This window comes from Trachurus trachurus (assembly GCF_905171665.1).
Source record: "Trachurus trachurus genome assembly, chromosome: 5".
In the NCBI taxonomy this organism is placed as follows: Eukaryota; Metazoa; Chordata; class Actinopteri; order Carangiformes; family Carangidae; genus Trachurus; species Trachurus trachurus.
Genome location: NC_139896.1, coordinates 1,769,194 through 1,786,649, shown reverse-complemented (window position 1 = coordinate 1,786,649; position 17,456 = coordinate 1,769,194). Strand labels below are relative to the sequence as shown.

The 17,456-nt window shown below is 40.7% G+C and overlaps 1 long non-coding RNA gene across 1 annotated transcript in view; it reads right to left on the bottom strand.

Moving 5' to 3' along the window:
- The window catches only part of LOC310986485, a 252,456-nt gene extending 242,404 nt beyond the window's left edge, over window positions 1–10,052 (bottom strand). Inside the window, exon 1 of the long non-coding RNA XR_014595410.1 lies at window positions 9,876–10,052. This is a non-coding gene — a long non-coding RNA (uncharacterized lncRNA). The remainder of the gene's footprint in view (window positions 1–9,875) is intronic.
- Window positions 10,053–17,456: the final 7,404 nt, after the last annotated feature.

Genomic DNA, 17,456 nt, shown 5'->3' with positions numbered 1-17,456 from the left:
CGTTACAAGAAACTTTGTACGTTTGTTGCTGTTGGTTTTGTTATGGATTGAAAATAAAGGTTTAAAAGACAAAAAATAATAATGATTGATGATGTCAGTTTGTACAACAACACAGATTTAAAGTCATGTGACGGCTGCGTGTCGTCCTCGTCTCGTGGCCCCTCTGAGTCTACACGGGGCCACGAGGACGTGATGGAGGTGACTGAGGCTCCTGCAGCAGCAGATGGTCGCTCTCTCCGCTCGCTGCACCTGGAGCTGCTGATGGAAAACAAAGCTGTCAGAACGGCTGAGTGAGCGGCTCGGCCCGACTGATGGAGTCAAATATTAAACTCAGAGTCATTAAACCCCCCACAACACACACACACACACTCAGCTGACACACACACACACACACACACACACACACACACACACACACACACACACACACACACACACACACACACACACACACACACACACACACACACACTCAGCTGACACACACTGCACACATGGTCCTGATTCTGTTCAGCAGCGACTGCTTGGTGCTCAAAAAATGTTGACTTTTTCCTTTTCCTTAAACTTGATTGGTTCATTTTTATTAATTCATTTGATAAAATAATCCAGATAATCCAGCTCAAGGTTAAAGAGGAACTCTTTAGGATTTCCACCTTAAAGGAATAGTTCACCCTCATGCTGATGAATACTCTGGAGTAGTTTTTTATTCCTCAAAGGTCATCTGGAGACCTGGGAGGCCGGTTCCTAGTCCAACCAAAACTTTATATGAGAGTAATAGGACCCGACACAAAAACATCCATAAAACTACACAACAACCATTTAATATTCCTCCACACTGCTCGTCCACTGCAACCCAAGTGTCCTGAAGGGAGATAGTCCAGAGTTTACTGGAAACTACCTCATTGAGGCAAGTCTGGTCAATCCAGGACTGTTTAGGCGGTAAAAATGTCCTAAATGTCGTAGTTTCCAGTAAACTCTGGACTATCTCCCTTCAGGACACTTGGATTGCAGTGGACGAGCAGTGTGGAGGAATATTAAATGGTTGTTGTGTAGTTTTATGGACGTTTTTGTGTCCCTATTACTCTCATATAAAGTTTTCGTTGGCACTAATGACCATAGCCTGTAAACAGAATGGCCGTAGCACCGTGACGTCACCCATTGGTTTGAGGGAGTCTGTTTTGTGCCGCTACTACGGGGGTTTGAACTGCGCCATCTTGGATTCTACTTGCCATATTTGGAGCGGTGCGGCCGTTGGCCGGCCGAGAGCCCGCCCACTGGCCTCGTAGCAGCGGTCTCCGGACCTGTCACTCAACGGTTCCGCGCCCTGATTGGCCAGAATTTTAACCTAATAACAGTAAAACGGTAGAGTTTAAAAAAAATTCACCCCCCTCAGAGTGTGTGCGGGGGTAGAAACTATCGGTTGAGACCAAAAAAATTAAATGTAAATATGTTAAGTCGGCTATTTTAACATGGGGGTCTATGGAGAATGCTCCCTTCTGACACCAGCCCCCAGAGGAAGCCGAGGGGATTGCAGTTTGTTGAACGCGGAAGTGACTTCACTTCTCAAACAGACAACTGCCCCCTTGCTAATGACTGAATTTCATTTTTTTGGTGAACTCTTCCTTTAGCTCCCAGGTCCAGCTCCAGCTTCAGAGCCTCCGACCCGGTGTCCCAGCTCTCTTTCAGGTTTAACTTGAACTTCACCTCTGACCTGGTTGTTGTAGCTGATCTCGTGTCAGAGTTTTAACCTTCTACACAGAAGAGCATCAACGGCTCAGAGCAGGTTGGTCAATGGACTTCTATTAGTCATTATGGGTGTGTGTGTGTGTGAGTCTGTCCGTCTGTGTGTGGACGCTGCTGTGACCTGAAATATCAACACACTTCACACTGAAGTCTATTATAACTAATATTATTATTATTACAGTCAACCAGCTTTAATTACCCAGAGATCAAACCGTCTAAAGACAACAACAACAGCATCAACGACCTGCTGATCACAACCTGTTTCCAGCTCAGTCCTATAACTGGATTTTCTGGCCGTGCACCCAACAGGCGGTAAACAGTTAGCTGAGTCAGCGCTGCACAATCACAACGGTTGCGTGACAGATTTGTGTGTGCATGTGCTGCAGCAGTTATTGTAACTGATCACTGATTACTTTCATTTTCCTGCAGCTGGAGCCTCTGATGGGACTGACATGCAGCTTTATTTATATAGGCTAGCACATTTCATACCAAGGGGCAACTCAATGTGCTTTAGCCTACATTAAAACAAAACACACACACGCATATATATAAAAAAAATAGACTAAAATAGAGCATAAATATGAGTTTGCAGCATGAAATATTGATTTGTATTAAAAACAATTAAAGGGACAATGAAAAGTTTCGGAAAGCGAAGTGTTTTCAAACTACATTTCCCATGAGCCTCTGCGTGCACGGTGAAATTTTTGGACCGACGCAAGACGGACGAAAGTGAAAACATTTGCCAAGAATGTTTTCAAGTCGAAGGTTGGAAGACGATCAGATACCGTCGTAGTTCCGACCATAAACGATGCCAACTAGCGATCCGGCGGCGTTATTCGAAACCGAAACTAGGAAATGCTGGGCGAGCCGACCACTAAATAATAATAACAAAATAACTATAAAGACAAAACCATATATTTATCTAAATGGTTCCATTAACAAGTGGTAACGTAGATTCATCCACATTAATATGAGACTTTTTTAGAGCCAAATAAAAACTCCTCGGGGTCCGTTTAAGAGAATTTACAATGCGAATATATATAACATACGTATTTTACGAGCTATGTAATGTTGTGCTTTGTTTTGTTTTTGTGAAAGCACATTGAGTTTGCGCTTGTCGCATGAAATGTGCTCAATAAATAAAATTGTTGTTGTTGAATGCAAGATTAGGATTAAAGGTTCTTTAAAAGAGCTCACATGAAAACAGAAATGTTTTTAACCTGGTTTTAAAAATGCTTAGAGTTCAGTTCTGTTTGTAAATATTAATGCATTTTCCATGGGCATACTGAGTATCACATAGACTCCACCACTGCTTCTTCCACACTGAGAGAAGCTGCAGCTGAACTTCCTGCAGGCGTTTTCCTGTTAAAACCCTTCAGGCATTCGTTTCCCTCCAGGCTTCAAAACCAAACTGCCACTTTCAGAATGAGTCTTAAAATAACTCCTTCACCTGCTGTCACTCCCTCTGTCCCGTCACATGGAGGTGAATGGCGGGAATACTGAAAGGTTTGGGTTGGATGATGATGATGATGAGTCAAAGGAACGGGATGGATGACTTCTCCAGCGCTGTGGGAACTGCAGACCGGATCAACCAGCTCCATGACAGAACAGCAGCGGGAACGGCAGCCTGGGAAAATGTCTCAGTGGTGGTGACACTGTCACTTCACTTCAGTCATGTCACCGCGTCAACGTTTCTCCTCATGGATGATTTCACTGCAAAAACTCAAAATCTTACCAAGAATATTTGTCTTATTTCTAGTCAAAACAAATCTCATTCTACTTCAAATAAGACTCATCACATTTAAAAAGTAGCTTGTTTTTAGACACTTTTTACTTCTTTCAAGCAAATTTTCCACTTAAAATAAGTAGAAAAATCTGATAGTGGAGCAAGTTTTTCTTTCTTATTACAAGCACAAAAAACCTCCTTTCACTGGCAGATTTTTCTACTTATTTCAAGTGAAAATTTGTTTGAAACAAGTGAAAATGATCTAAAAACAAGTTAATTTTTAGGTGATGAGTCTTATTTTAAGTGGAAAGAGGTTAGTTTTGACTAGAAATGAGACATTTGGACAAGAAATAAGACAAATATTCTTGGAAAGATGTTGAGTTTTTGCAGTGTTCAGACTGATTCTTGGAAGCGACGGTGACGGTTCAGACTGAAACAACCGCTGATATGAGACACAACCAGGACAAACCTTCAGTTCAACCTTCAGTCAAACCTTCAGTTAAAGCAGTGTAATGTAATTATAGACACGTTGATGAGCAGCAGACACTCCTAGATTATTGTTTTATTGTTCTGGGATTAAATATTGTTTGGTTTTAATCCAGTTTTCACCCGACCTGATCATCTGGCACTTTGGGAAATTTTGTATATTTAATTATAGGCTACTTCTATAAAATGGGTCACTGTTAGAATGAACCCTATAGAGTTAGAGTCAGGTTTAACCCTATAGGTTTAGGTTTAAGATTAGATTAACTCTAAAGTTTTAGATTACACTTGGAGCCGTTCATCAGACACAGTCAGGTTCAGACATGTTGATCTGACGTGTTTCTCTTTCTCTTTCCAGAACTGAAGTGATGTGCAACATCTGAATGCTAATTGTTATCGCTGTTATTGTTGTTTTAGACACGTTTGGTTGGGACATCCAGACGACTTCTGCTGGTTGCAGCGTTTTCAAATAGTAGCGTTTATGATAGAAAAGTATTTCTGAGAATTATTATTTCATGAAATCTCATAAACCAAGTCAGAGAAATGAGTGAGTGACTGTGGGAGGGAGAAGTTGTGTGACATGTGTTTAGCATAAACTAACGAACTAAAGAGCTGAGTTACTTCTCAGAATCGTCTTTTAGTTCATGGATGAATAAGAAATATCCAACTTAAAGTGATGTTGTGTCACTGAAAGGTCGTTTTTTTTAAGCTTCACTGAGTTAATGATATGAAAATGAATAATAAAAGTCTATTAGCATCATTTAACTTCTGTTGTGACATCATCAGGTCTGGAGGAAACTTCACCAGCCACGTTTAGGCTACATGTGAACTTTTTCTACAATCTGATTGGAAATTCCAACTTCATCGTTTACATAGACGCAGAATAAAGTTATCCGATCAAAACGTGCATGAACCTGTACATGCATCAAGCAGTTAATCAGAATAAGTTAATAGGTTTGCCTGTCAGATTAGTTGAAAACAATTTTATTCTGATTATTTGTGTCCATGAAAACATTAGAGTCACATTGATTATTGTATTTAGTCAGTAGAGGTTTGTAGTTTATAGATTTATGGTTTTTTTAAAAATATTTTTTGGGCTTTTTCACCTTTTAATGGACAGGCGAGTTGAGAGAGAGACAGGGAAATATAGTTTATGTTTTTATGTGCATCTACATCTATAGATGAGAGAGTTTGTTTCAGACCAGTTGTCTAGTTTTGTTGTGCACGGATGTTAACAGATGAAAGGAGGAGGAGGCGTCACAACATCGTCACATGGCCAAAGTCAGGATGAGCATGGGATCTAAAGGTAGACACACACACACACACACACACACACACACACACACACACACACACACACACACACACACACACACACACCGAGGTGCAGTGAAGCTGTGACGTCACTTGATGGTCACTCAGGCACCTCGGCGTCTGTGTAGCTGCAGGGCCGATCGCCGCGACAACAGACTGACCACTGTGTCACTAATGACCTCACGGCCTCATGTGACCTGTCACCACCCACACACACACACACACACACACACACACACACACACACACACACACACACACACACACACACACACACACACACACACACACACACACACACACACACACACACACACACCCAAATATCCAATAAATCCCTTCTTGTGGATTTGCTTTGATGAATTCTGATGAACTCTCATCTTCATGTAGTTAAGTTCATCTCAAGCTCAAGTTAAGACTGAAATCTGTTAAATCAAGACGCCTAATAGTTTATTTTCCACTGTAGTTGTCATTGGATTGATTGATTGATTGATTGAAAACTTTATTGAACAGCATTAGACAAGTGTTCAAAAGGATTAAAAACACAATTAAGCCCAAATGCTTATTTCCATTGTGGTCCTATTTGATGGTAGACAAATCATCACAAATCATAGGATCATTATCTCTTTACATGCTCATACATTCAAATACAATTATTTTACGTTTATACACGCCCATGTTTTTATTTCTGACTTCTTTGTGTGTGTGCTATAAAATGGCACTTGTATTGCTTTCTTTTTTGTTGTTATTTGCTGTTGCTTTCTCTCATTGTCGTTATTGGAGGTGCTTTTCATAAACCCATAGAGGGTTTTTAACCTCTCCCGCACTTATACCGTTCTTGTTTCATTTCTGTTTTTTTGTAATTGTCTTTTCTTATGGTGCAAATGAATACAAATACAAGTATATCCTCGTTGAATGCACGCTGCTGCAGGTGATGAAGGAAATACTCTACTGCTTTAAAAGAGGTCTTGATCTCAATGGGTGTTTTTATCTGGTTAAATGAAGGTTAAATAAAAAATAAACATAAAATATTTTCTTATCTTATTGTATCTCCTTTTATCATGCAACATACCAACCTTTTATTTATTTGTATCTATAACTGCATCCCTAGATTTAAAAGAGAATAAGGTATGGAATTACATCATCCTTAATTAATGGACTTCCAGTCTATGTCTCTACTTTTATAGACACATGCAAATCCAAATGGTGAAGGGACAGAGTATAGAAGAACAATCTGGGGTTTCACAAATGTTCATGAAGCAACTCAGAGTCGACCGGACGGATTATTGTGAATCTGTATTTAAATATCTCACTGATCAAGAACGACTCAACCGATTATATAAAACAAAAATAGGAAAGAGAGTTGGATGTTGCAGTTTCCTCAGAGGAACGGTCGGCCATGACACACAGCCAGACCTCGACCACACAATCACAGAGTTGGAGAAACCTTTGCTGGAAAAACTGTGTGAGGTTTCTCATTATTATTAATATGCAATTGAAGAGTTCATTTGCAAAAGCAGATAAGTGCCATTTTGAAAAAAATGAGCTGAGGCTTTGTAATTATTCTTTGCATAGTGTTGTTTTCAATAAAACTTAATTTTTTTCAGATATGTCTGTTTTGTTACATCTCAAAGTCACTCAACTTTGGTTTGACTGATATCACCTTATGTAAAAAAAAAAAAAAAAAAAACGGAGTTACTGCTTTTGCAAATTAACTCTTCAATAATGTTTTCTAATCGACCAAACACTGCATCGTCTATAAAACCACTGCTTCTCCCGGTGCAGTCTCTGTTCAGCCCCCATGGCCTCTGCAGCTTCTTATCAGCTCCATTCATCACATTAACTCAGTCTGATCTAATCAGAGTGGATTTATGTTCCATTTCTCTTATCTCTGTCTTCTGCCTTTTCACCTTCTGTATTTGAACACCAACCACATACATCAGCTGAAGCAGAGCAAATAAACCTGAGATAGAGCTGGTGTTTACACAGTGAAGCCGTGTGTCGCTCTGCAGGCTGAGTGATGCTGCACGCTGCTGCTCGCCGCTCGCTGCTGCTCGCTGCTGCAGATCAAATACACCGGCTCAGCTGCCAATTAGCATCCACATTCCTCCTGAAGCTGCTTCGCTCGCTGAGTCGCTGTGGTTTCATGTTTTTACTGCAGCATCAGCTAAAATGTGACCGGCCATGGATTTCCTTTCACTTCCAGATGAGACGCTGTTTGATGCTGTGTTTCAATCCTTCAGTCAAACTTGCAGAAAAAACACACAAATACTGTTTTACTGCTGCAAACTCACAAAGAGCCAGTGTTTCTCTGAGGGAGCAGAGTGACATCCTGTTCACTTTCTGCCCCAGAAACACCCTCCTACCCCCCTCTTCTCACCCCCTCACCCCCACCTCAGTCCTGTAGCACCACAACTTGGTTTCAGTGCAGATTAAATGTGGATTTTTCCAGACTGAGTTCAGATTCTGCAGCTTCTTATTCAGAAGAATCAGTTTCCTGCTCTAACGTCACTAATCTATAACAACAAGATTATTTCACAGAATATCGAACTATTCCTTTAAATCACACACGTCAAACTCAAGGCCCGCAAGAAAATGTCATATTAAAGGGATACTTCACCCAAAATCAATAATTCACCAATCATCTCCTCATGCTCATCCGTCATGCCAAGGAAGGGTCTGGAGAACTTTCAGTCATCAAAACTCTTTAAGTTCCAGGTTTTCATATAATGGTGGTGGATAGAGTTCACTTCTGATTGGTCCAAAACACACACTATGAAACATACAGATACCTCCATACTGCTCGTCCTACTGACCCAAGTGAAACCCAAACATGGAAAAGTTGTTCTCTGTTTTTCTCCTTGTTGTAGCAGCAGCTCCCAGTGGCTGCAGGAGATTTGCTGTGAGATGTTCTTCCGTGTTTGCATCAAACATCCAATAGTTTACGACGACCAACGAACATCTTGCAGCATATCTCACGCATGGGCACAAACATCAACAGCCACTGGGGGCTGCTGCTACAACAAGGATAACAACAGAGAACACATTAACAACTTTTCCATGTCTTGTCTTCAGGACACTTGGGTCAGTAGGACGAGCAGTATGGAGGTATCTGGATGTTTCATAGTGTGTGTTTTGGACCAATCAGAAGTGAACTCTATCCACCGCCATTATATGAAAACCCGTCACCAGCCGGACCCCCCCTGCAACTCCTAAAGAGTCTTGATGACTCTGAAAGTTCTCCAGACCCTTCCTTGGCATCATGACGGTGAGGAGATGATTGGTGAATCATCGATTTTGGGTGAAGTATCCCTTTAAAAGAATAGTTCACCCAAAATTGAAATGTCCCCCTCATGTGGACTAAGGGCTGGGAGAAGTTTCAGAGTCCTCCGTGGCTTCTCTGAGTTACAGGGGGTCTCGGCGTAGCAGTGCATGTCCATATGACGGTTGCAAATGGATACCAACTGTCTTTGTAACAAAAAGACACACCAAAAAACATCCAAATACCTCCATATTTACCATACCATATATTTAATTTTTTTCGGAACAATTTCTCATGTTGGGGCTTCAATACGAGGGGGACGTTACATACGAGCAGCATGGAGGTATTTGGATGTTTTTTGGTGTGTCTTTTTGTTACGAAGACAGTTGGTATCCATTTGCAACCGTTATATGGACATGCACTGCTACGCCGAGACCCCCTGTAACTCAGAGAAGCCACGGAGGACTCTGAAACTTCTCCCAGCCCTTAGTCCACATGAGGGGGAGGAGATCATGAGGGAAATTTCAATTTTGGGTGAACTATCCTATTCTATTTAAGTCATCATCAGAATCACTGCTGATGAAGCCTGTCACAGTGTGATATCTCAGCTCAGACCTGTGAGGTGTGATCTGGTTTCTGCTGAGTCAGAGTCTCAGCTGTGAAACACTGGAGGTGTTGATGACTGACGAGACGTTTTCCACCGTCAGTGAAACTAAAACCTAAAACCTAAAACCTCCTCTCTCCACTGGGACCAGAAGGAGTTCTAAAAGATGATGCAGCTCCTTTACTGCCCTCCCTCCCCCACTTCCTGCTCGGGGGCAAAATGAGAAACCACCCCGTCCTCACAAGGATGGCCGTGTGTGTGTGTGTGTGTGTGTGTGTGTGTGTGTGTGTGTGTGTGTGTGTGTGTGTGTGTGTGTGTGTGTGTGTGTGTGTGTGTGTGTGTGTGTGTGTGTGTGTGTGTGTGTGTGTGTGTGTGTGTGTGTGCAGCCTGACCTGCTGCCTTTGATTAGATGCTAATGTCATTATCACACCGGCATGAAGCCTCTTCTATCGGAGCTCAGAGGTGAAGACTGTTCCTTTGTGTGCAGCTGCTTTTCCTCCACATGCACCATGCTAATACGGTTGATGTGATCACATTAGCCCCCCCACCTCCCTCTTTACCCCCCCCCACTCTGACTCTGCAGCCTCATCCTGCCTCTGTATCCCAGCAGGCAGCACTCATCCTCTCTCTCTCTTTTCTTCTATATCGGTCTCTTTCATCGTCTCTCCGTTTCTTTCTCCATGATGAGCTGCTGCGCTGAGCTCTGACAGCTGAACGATGTGGAACATGAATGTGTTCTACACTGCAAAAACTCATAATCTTACCAAGAATATTTGTCTTATTTCTAGTCAAAATGTCATTTCTAGTCAAAATAAATCTAATTATACTTCAAATAAGACTCATCACATTTAAAAAGCAGCTTGTTTTTAGACACATTTTTCTTTTTTCAAGCAAATTTTCCACTTGAAATAAGTAGAAAAATCTGATAGTGGAGCAAGTTTTTCTTTCTTATTACAAGCACAAAAAACTTGCTTTCACTGGCAGATTTTTCTACTTATTTCAAGTGAAAATGAGTTTGAAACAAGTGAAAATGATCTAAAAACAAGTTCATTTTTTAGGTGATGAGTCTTATTTTTAGTGGAAAGAGATTAGTTTTGACTAGAAATTAGACATTTTGACAAGAAATAAGATAAATATTCTTGGAAAGATTTTGAGTTTTTGCAGTGTACACCATGGTGGGAGGAGGGGACGATACCTCATGAAGCTGCAGGGATCTATTATACAACTATTAATCAGTTCAGTCTTGTTGATTATGATGTTGCATCTGCAGGTTTGTAATGAAACACAGGATTGTCGACTTATTCCACTTGTCTCAAGGTGAAAAACTTTTTTAAAAAAGGAGAAGAAGGAGAAATGTATTTGCCATTTGTGCACAAACCAAACAGTCTAGGCACACAGGAACTATTGTGCAGGGTTCTCATGGAGTCTAGTAAGTTAAAAGACACAGAAAGGCACGTAATAAAAAGAAAAGAAAACCAATAATAAAGTAGAAGTAGGTAAAAATATAATAAATGCATGTGAAATTATGAGTACTGACACTAAAGTGTAAAACTGTGACCAATGACCTAAACCTAAAAAGTCCCATCACAGTCGTTTGACAACTAATTGCTAATTAGATCACAGTTAAACAATAATAATCTCATTAAAATCCCAATGGCCTCATTCACTGAGGTCACGTGACTTGAACTAATTCATTTTTATCTTGACTCTGCTCAACATCCTGTATTAACCCAAACTTTAACTCTTTAGTCACTGGGAAAGCTCAGTAATGTCCCAATAGATGCAAGAAACAAGTTTCATGAAAGAATAAATGACTTAAAATGTTGTTTATATTTGTTTAGTGGGATAATAATATACACAACTCATCAACTATCACATTGACTCATTTTATTCCATCATAACACAAGCTCAGGTTTAGTTTTTACAGTAATGATGCACTGATCTGTCTCTGTAGTTTTACACTTTTACAGAACGTCACATCAAGGTTCAGACTTTAAAGGGATAGTTCAACATTTTGTCAAATTGGCCCATTGCCATACACCCTATAGTTTTAGCAGTAGGTTTGTTACCTTTAATTGTCAGTGCATACTGTTGTGATATAAATCCCAAACATTATAGGATATATATATCACAACAATACATACGGTAAATTCAGAAACTGCTTGATGAAAAACTGTCCCTGAAGGCAACGTGCATCAGAGGTTTTGCATGAATTTCCCTCTAAAACGACTCTGTGTGGTAACGTTGTGTTATTATCTCATAGCGTGGTGAATGTGCAGGTCACAACTTGTCCACCAGAGCGTTGTGGAGTTGTTGGATTGTGTATTTGATGAGTTTGATGATGAGGGAAACCAAGAAATCCCATAATGAGCCTCCGTAGCGTAGCTCTGAGCAGCTCACGGCTCTGCTCCACCGTTCTAAAAATAGCTTGCACCGACAATTAAAGGTAACGAACAGGGTCGGCCCCTGGCATAAACCCTCTATGTGGTTGTTTAGGGCCACAGCCGTTAGGTGGGGGGCCACATGATCAGAAAGGTACCGGGGTTCATCAAGTCATTTAAACATCCTGAGGTCTGCACGTGCAGCTATGAGCTTTATATGTCATGTGAAGTCAATATTCAGCTTCTTTTATCTCACATTTGAGACATTTGGTGAAAATAGAACGGCAGAATGACAACATTTGTGCTCAAAAAACAATCTTACAAAATGTAATTTTAGACTTGTTTTCTACACGTATCTATTACTGTATTCATATCCTATTTCAAGCACCAGAACAGTTCATTCTCATGACTGAAGGAGTGTTTTCACAAGGGATTTGACATTTTTCAAAAAGCAGACCTCAAATTTCCAGCATTTGGCCTAAATTATTTCTTTCTACAGTGTTCTAGGACAAACTGGCCTCAGTGTGCTTACAGCGGAGGTTCTAATATTTAGACATAAAACACTTGAGTATTGTTACATCTGCAAGTATCTTAAAAAGATACATTTAAGAAAATATGTAAAAGTGGAGAAAATGGCCTCAAACCTCAGAGGAATAAACACGTCTGTATTCAGTTTTAACCAGTGATTTGGTGTTTGTGCTTAGAGTAAAAAATCTTGTTTAGGGGGCCACCAACATCCTAGGGCCGGCCCTGGTAACGAACCTACTGCTATGACTATAGGGATTATGACAATGGACCAATTTGACAAAATGTTGAACTATTCCTTTAAATAACTGATAGAAAAACAGAATAAACCTCAGTTCATTTCCTTAGTTACACTGTTATGAAGCGATAACTGATGGAGAACCACCTGTGACAGTGGACTCAGTGGACTGAGAGATGAAGGAGCTTTCTCACCTCATAACGTACAGTACTGGGTTTCTGCTGGTGAAGGATGTGGCCCTTCAAAGTAAAGGTCCCTTTCATTTGCCCCGAGTGCTTTATTGTTGGTCAGTGACTTCTAAAGCTCATTCATGAAGCCGTCAGTCTTTAATGCAGCACGAGGACAGAACATCTGGTTGGTTGAGGGGGGGTGAGGGGGGGGCGATGCGATGCTCTTTGGTCTTTAATGGTCTGGCAGCCATGATGGATGTGAACAATGAGAGCGCCAGTATAAAGCAGTCAGCAGGAGCTCCGCGCTGCAGACGGCAGGAAGTGTGTCTCCTCTTGACCTCTGACCTCTGAGGTGGCGTGTGCCCTAGCTTCAGTCTGGATCTACAACCACCACATGTTCTAATCTACAGTACGGTGGCCCGCGAGCTCCACTGTCACAGTGACGGATGACCCGCGGGTTCAAACACACGGTTATATACATCCTCTGGTGTTCCCTCGTTTGGATTTTACTTCATTTTCACCTGAACTTTGGCTCACACTGCAAAAAATCAAATATATTAACAAGAATATTTGTCTTATTTCTAGTCAAAATGTCATTTCTAGTCAAAACAAATCTCATTCTACTTAAAATAAGACTCATCACATTAAAACGTAGCTTGTTTTTTAGACACTTTTTACTTCTTTCAAGCAGATTTTCACTTGAAATAAGTAGAAAAATCTGATAGTGGAGCAAGTTTTTCTTCTAAGCACAAAAAACTTCCTTTCACTGGCAGATTTTTCTACTTATTTCAAGTGAAAATTAGTTTGAAACAAGTGAAAATGATCTAAAAACAAGTTAATTTTTAGGTGATGAGTCTTATTTTAAGTGGAAAGAGATTAGTTTTGACAAGAAATGAGACAAATATTTTTGTAAAGATTTTGAGTTTTTGCAGTGTACAGTAACACTTCACACATTCACACGTCTTTCTCCAACAGACACGGTTCAAGATTCGAGATTTTTTTTAAAAAACAACCTTATTGTCCAGAAGATTCTGTGTATTTCTGTGGTCGGTGTCAAAGTATGGAATTCCTTAAAGGGACAGTCCAACATTTAGTCAGATCCTCCTCTCACCATAACCCCTATAGTCGTAGCAGTAGGTTCATCACCTTTAATTATCAGTGCATGTTATTTTGAGATCGGTGGGGCAGAGACGTGAGCCCTCATCAAACTCATCAAATACACAATCCAACAACTCCACAACGCTCTCACCACTGTCCTTTTAACAGTCGAAGAAAAAAGCTGTGCAAATATTTTTCCGTTTCAGAGGATCTATAAGCAGAAAAAACAGGGAAAGAATAGTTATGAATGTTTGATTTGTATATTGGCTGTAAACTGGTTCATTATAATGGAATCTCTTATGATAGGAGCGTCTTTTCTGTTTCAAGAATCACAGGACTGGAATGAACAATAAAATGAATTAAATAAAATGAAAAAATTGCCTTGAGTTAGGTCTCAAAACATCAAAACACCACGAAAACATGAAAACCCATGAGACGCATATAAAATCACATGAGACATATGGAACTAATATGAATAAATAGATTGAAACACACTTAAAGCAACACAATCTGATCAAAGAAAAAGATTTATAACCGTGTGGTTTGACCTCTAGAACAATGTTTCAGCTCTTATCATTAAGCTAAGCAGGGCCGTTGTATATGGGAGAAAGGTGATGATAATTCTAGGGGCCCAGCGCCCAGTGGGGCCCATAAAAAACCCCAGTAGTCTAATCTTTGTATGACTGAATTATTCTGCGTAAGACCCTGACTAATACTCATAGTAGGCTACACTGTAAAAACTCTACATCCTTCTAAGAATATTTGTCTTATTTCTTGTCCAAATGTCTAATTTCTAGTAAAAACTAATCTTAAAATAAGACTCATTACCTTAAAAATTAACTTGTTTTTAGATAATTTTCACTTAAATTCACAATAAATAGAAAAATCTGCCAGTGAAAGTTAGTTTTTTGTGCTTGTAATAAGAAAAACTTGCTCCACTATCAGATTTTTTCGACTTATTCCAAGTGAAAATCTGCTTCAAAGAAGTAAAAAGTGTCTAAAAACCAGCTACTTTTAATATGATGAGTCTTATTTTAAGTATAATGACATTTGTTTTGACTAGAAATGACATTTTGACTAGACAAAGACAAATATTCTTGCTAAGATACTTGAGTTTTTGCAGTGTAATGCGGCATTAGCATCAAAACAAAGAAGGCTAAATAAAAAACGATAATACATACATAGTCTAAGAAAAAAAAGGAAAAGTTGGGGGGAGGGGCCCACTTTAGTATTCTTTAAGGGGGCCCAGAATTCATAGCAACGGCCCTGAAGCTAAGTGAAGTGGCTGCTGCTTCATGTGCAGATATGAGACCATCAGAGTGAGTTTCCACATGGAGAAGCGTCATAAAGCTTCTTCTTTTTGTTCTTCTTCTAGTTGTTGTGTGGTGTTTGCTCTGCTCTGCTCGGCCTTGTTAGCACCATTCAGTGAATTGGTTTTACAGCGGTCTGTCTGTCTGTCTGGCTCGGGACCAGATGACAGTTGTAGAGATGAGACACGGTGAAGGAACTTCTCTCAATTAGTGAGGAGCAGATGTCACAGCAGTAGAGCTGGCAGCAGATCAATAGGGTCAGTTGTTGTTGCTGCTGCTGCTGTGACAGAGACAGAGACAGAGACAGACTGGTGCTTTTACTTTTACAGCTCGGCCTCGGGGAGAAGCTGCAGGAACAGGAGGAGACAGAAGGTCCAGCAGAGACTCTGGACTGAAACAAGCTGCTGGTGGAGCTGATGCTCCAGGTCTATGCACTGCAAAAACTCTACATCTTTCCAAGTGGAGCAAGTTTTTCTTTCTTATTACAAGCACAAAAAACTTGCTTTCACTGGCAGATTTTTCTACTTATTTCAAGTGAAAATTAGTTTGAAACAAGTGAAAATTATTTCAAAACAAGTTCATTTTTAGGTGATGAATCTTATTTTAAGTGAAAAGAGTTTTGTTTTGACTAGAAATTTGACATTTTGACAAGAAACAAGACAAATATTCTTGGAAAGATTTTGAGTTTTTGCAGTGTAGTTGTTTATTTCAATTCAATTCCATTTTAATTTATTTAAAAGGGACAATGTACAGTTAAAACATAAATGTTGCCATTTGATGCACTATACCAGATTGTAGCTTTAAGCTAATTTAAGCTTAAAGCTAATTTAAGCTAATTTTCGTAGGATAAGCCCCTTGAGTTGTCAGAACTCGTTTCACTGCAAAAACTCTACATCTTTCCAAGAATATTTGTCTTATTTCTTGTCAAAATGTCTCATTTCTAGTCCAAACTAAACTCTTTCCACTTAAAGGGACAACGAGGAGTTTCTATTCGGTTATAAAAAAGTCTCATATTAATGTGGATGAATCTCCGTTACCACTTGTTAATGGTCCATTTTAGATAAATCTATGGTTTTGTCTCTATGGTTATTTTGTTATTATTAGTGGTGGTGGAAATGCTGGGCGAGCCGACCAGCGTTTCTTTACTTTCGGTTTCGTGGCGAGTCATGAGAATAACGCCGCCGAATCTCCGTTTATGGTGGGAACTACGACGGTATGTGATCGTCTTCCAACCTCTGACTTTAATTCTTGATGAATGAAAACATGAGTCTGTCTTGCGCCGGTCAAAGAATTTCACGGTGCGGAGGCTCATAAATGTAGTGGAAACACTTCACTTTAACAAAACTCCTCGTTGTCCCTTTAAATATAAATTGGAACCTGTCGTCGAGTATGAAGAGAAGATAAGTGAAGAGACTGGTACATTGAACAATGGTGAGTATGATGAGGACAATCAAGTATAAATCTGCAGATTATATTGTAGCCTTCACTTTGTTAAGAGGAGCTAGAACACGTTTAGAAGAAGAAATGTACACGACATCAGAGTAGTCTAATGTTGGAAGGATCAGTTGCACAATAAGTCTCTTTCTTTACAGCTGCAGGGACAGAGGAGACAGACAGAAGGTCCAACAAGCTGCTGGTGGATCTGATGGTCCAGGTCTATATAAGGAAGAAAACTGAGGACCATCTGAAAAGTGCTGCAGAGTTTAAACAGTGAGGTGAAGTGGTGCCAGTCGTCTCTATAGGCCCAGGTTTACAGCTCCCTGTCTAAACAATAGCAAGTGAGAGGGACCGGGGTGGAGGGGGTGGAGGGGGTGGGGGGAGTGGGGGGGAGTGGGAGTGTTGAATCCAGCTCCGTATAAGGAAGAGGAAGGTGACAGCTGTGGTTCATCATGGTGTTTATGAAGGTTTATAACCGACAGCACCAGAGCAGCAGCAGCTTCTCTAACCGCTGACTGGAGGAAACTTCCTGCAGCTCCTCACGTGTCCACCAGGGCCGGGTCTTCCATGGTGGCACCCCGACAATCTGATTGGCCACCCTGTGTGCCCCCCTGATGATCAGACCTGTGGTAATGTGAATCACTGTGTAAAGCTCTTTAAAGGTTGGGTCTGGAGTTTGTGCCCAAAAATAAACATTAGACTTAAATACAAATGAAATCCGTCACCATCACCTATGGTCTTCTAGTCCTGTGTGGTGGGGGCTGTGCCTGCAGCCCCCCCTCCCCCTGCCTGTATTTTGGTCTTTTGCTCTGTTTTGTTGTGCACATGGACGTTTCTGGGTGGAGCTAGAGAGTCACGAGAGAGCGTATATATAGCGAGAGAGTCGGTGTTTTCTCTCCAGCCAATGACGGAGCTCAGGTGAAGCTACGTGCAGCAGAGTAGTAGCTCAGGGCAGCTAGCTGCACTAGCTGTCTCTGATGCTAACCTAATGCTAACGAGTGCTAGCAGCTAGCACGTCTCTCTCTCAGCAGCAGCAGCAGTTGTCAGGACAACAAAGAAAAATTAATCCAGTCTGAGTGAAGCGCTGGAGCCGCGGACCGATTCCCCGCCGTCACCGACACTGGTAACAAGTATTAGGGCCGAGCTAGCTCGATGCTAACTTCGG